Source organism: Ambystoma mexicanum, chromosome 4p, assembly GCF_040938575.1.
Source record: "Ambystoma mexicanum isolate Mex_15411 chromosome 4p, UKY_AmexF1_1, whole genome shotgun sequence".
Classification (NCBI taxonomy): domain Eukaryota; kingdom Metazoa; phylum Chordata; class Amphibia; order Caudata; family Ambystomatidae; genus Ambystoma; species Ambystoma mexicanum.
The window spans coordinates 1,053,267,472-1,053,271,144 of NC_090927.1; positions in this window are offsets into that span (position 1 = coordinate 1,053,267,472).

Genomic DNA, 3,673 nt, shown 5'->3' on the forward strand with positions numbered 1-3,673 from the left:
AGCTGGACTAGACTTCCCATCTCCTTACTGGGTCGGATAGGAATTCTTAAAATGGTGGTGTTACCCCAACTCCTTTACCGATTCACTAACCTCCCCTTGTGGCCAGGTGATGATTTCTTTCGTTCACTATGCCATATAACCAATGCCATTCTTTGGCATTCTGGCGCAGTCTGCCTCAAATTGACAACACTGACCGCTCCTATGGAATTAGGCGGATTTGGCACCCCTGACTTCATCAGGTATTGGCTGGTGGCCCTGTCCCAATTCGCCTCCTACTGGTTCAATACTACAGACCCCCCCCCATGTTCGGCTGGAGAAACTAACGGTCAGTGATCGAATAATTGGCTCCCTTATCCTTAAACCCATCCCAGCTGACCCGGATCCAGCGGACCCAGTTGCTAGCACTTCCCTGGCCCTCACTAAGATATGGAAACTGGCAGACACACCACACCCTTTCCACGGTGACCTTCCACTCTGAAACTTCTTCCCTGATGTCCCACAAATCCCACAATCCATTGTATCCCGATGGGCTGACGCAGGCTTTTTGACACTCAGCAATGTTTTTGAGCAGGGCATCTTTCTTGAATGGGCGGACCTCCCACCGTCCCTTCAGCGGAAACCATCAGCATGGCTACAATACTCGTCGCTCCGGAAAAATCTCAAAGCCAGATACCCCAACTTCCCCACAAGTCCACCTGACGAGCCCATACTTGCAGAGCTGTGCTCCTTCGATTCCTTTAGGGGGAAAATATCAAGGCTCTACACTCTACTTCAGCCCAGAGCTGCCCCCTCCTTTACTAAACTGAGACAAAAGTGGGAAGAGGACCTTGAAGTCGAGATCACTGATAAACGCTGGTCCCGAATGTGCGTGTGCACCCACAACGTGTCCTATAACTCTCATTTTAAATTAATACAATTTAAAGTGTTGCATGGATATCATCACACTCCAGATAGACTACACCACGGATTCCCACCAAGGAAAACAGGAAACCCCATGCATTTCCAAAAAGAGGACACCCGTGGGAATCCGCAGAGGTCTGACCTGCGCAAATCGGCCCAGAATGCATTACCCAGACACCCCCGCAAAGTGCGAAATGTGGGAAAAAATGCATTTTCTGCACATTTCACTCGGCTCACCCACCGAAACACGCCACCAACAACACATGGCCTACCTTCCCGCGTTCCCACAGATGTCCCGATGAAAACGGTACCTCACATGTGTGGGTGCACCTACCTGGCCACCAAGAGGAAAGCCTAAAACACTGGTAACCCCAACTCTTTTCGCACAGCAGGATTGCAGGATTTTGACTAATGTGCACATCATACAGAGTTGGGCCTAGGGTGTGCAAGCCACCAAGGAAAACTCGGAACACCATGCATTTCTGAAAAGTGGGCACCCGTGGGAATGCACTGAGGTCTGACTTGCGCGATGCAGCACAGAAATTTATTAGCCACAATCCCCGACAAAGTGTGATTGTTTGGTGTGGAAAAAGCAAAATTTTCACTTTGTCGGGGATTCTGGGTAATAAATTCCGGCACGCTTCGCGCAAGCCAGACCTCTGTGTATTCCCACGGGTGTCCTCTTTTCAGAAATGCATGGGGTTCCGAGTTTTCCTTGGTGGCTTGTACACCCTAGGCCCAAATCTGTATGGTGTGCACATTACTCAAAATCCTGCAATCCTGCTGTGCGAAAAGAGTTGGGGTTACCAGTGTTTTAGGCTTTCCCCTTGGTGCCCAGGTAGGTGCACCCACACATGTGAGGTACCGTTTTCATCGGGACACCTCTGGGAACGCGGGACGGTAGGTCATGTGTTGTTGGCGGCGTGTTTCGGTGGGTGAGCCGAGTGAAATGTGGGTTTTTTGCCACATTTTGGACTTTGCAGGGGTGTCTGGGTAATAAATTGTGGGCCGATTTGCACAAGTCAGACTTCTGCGGATTCCCACGGGTGTTCTCTTTTCGGAAATGCATGGGTTTCCCTGTTTTCCTTGGTGGCTGGACACCCTAGGCCCAAATCTGGAGGTTGTCTCCCCAAACCCTTTGGGGTTTACAAGTGGTGTAGCCTTTTTCCTTTTGTGCTGCGGTAGTTGCACCCTGTAATGTAGTGAGCTAGAGACACCGGGTAAGTATACCAACACAGACTTTATTGAACAGCTCACCGGTAGGTACGTTGTACCTGCAGATACAATAGGGCAGGTAAAACAAATAAGGATTGTCCTCTTTCTTTTTTTTTTTTTTTTTTTTTATTTTAACGTCAGCCTGATGTGCCACATTGGAATCAATGTAGCATCAGACTTTTGTTATAAGATGACAGCATTCATCAAAATGCAACCAGCCAAATCCGCATTACGGTGTTGCATAAGGTAGTCTAAGGAAAGAGCAATTCAATTGCGTGGAGTCATTCACGGGTCATCAAGATTTAAGGCGCCTATGTAGTCTATTACCGCGCAGCTTAGTTTTATACTGTGTCCGGCTGCAACGTTTGACCACCAATCTCGAGTATTACAGTCTATTGGGATATATTCTCCTAGATGTTGCATTCTCTTTGAGGTGGTCTTCGTGCATTTGGTGATAAGATGTTCTAAGGATTCTATTTCGCTATAACAAAAGCGACATAGATTGTCCTTAGCTTCTTTAAAATGACGACCCCACATCATTTATTTTGTTTTGATTGCATTTAGACGAAGTCTTAGAAACTGCTCGCGGTGATAACGGGATGGACAGTTTGTTAGGTATCTACTTGTAACATTTAGTTTGTGTTCTCCGATACCAGAGTCTAAGGTGGTCTTCATCTGCAGACGTCGCTCGTTGTTCTTTATCCAGCACCATTGTTCAAATTTTGTTTTTATGCATTGTGGTCTCGTCAGCAGATCATGCAAGGTCAGATCAGCATTTGATAGGGTTGATGTCATTATTTGTTTCCACTCATCTAACAGTTTTAAGTTTCCAGTAGTTTTTTCCCCCGCAAAAATTTCAAATGCCGGCGCTATGGGATTCAAATTCATTTTGCGTAGTGCTGTTAGTGATTTCCACATTACGTGGGTGTGTAGGGAATTTAAGGAGAGTTCATGTCTTATCTGGATCATGGAGATGTATGGAGGGAGCTTCAGGACGCGCCGCCAGTAGATCCCTTCTAGCTTTTGCCAAAACAGGGCATCAATGTTCCAACCAGCCTCTGAACCAAAGGTAATTGCAGGAATCACTTTTTGCATGTAAAAGGTCAGAACTGGAGCTAGAGTGAACTTTCCAAAGTTTCTATTCAACAGCTGGCCTTGAATGCTATATTGAGTCATTCTGCTTACCATATCAACCTTCCAATGGTGTTCGTGCACTGAATTATTAAATATTATTCCCAGATATCTGATCGAATTAACTACCTCTATTCGATTGTCATTAATTTTCCACACGAAGGCTTTCTGTTTGTTGGTATGTCGTTGACCAATGATGACGATCTTGGATTTTTCGATGTTTAGCTCCAAATCATTTTTTTTTAGGTAATCACGAAGATTTGTTAACTGGCGTTGCAGACCTATCTGTGTTTGGTCCAACAAAACCACATCATCGGCGTAGATTATGCATCCAATTTCATTATTGTTCAATTTCGGTGGAAAGCAGCGCACATCTTTACGATATGCTGGGAGGTCAGAAATGAACAATTTGAAAAGTTCGGATGCT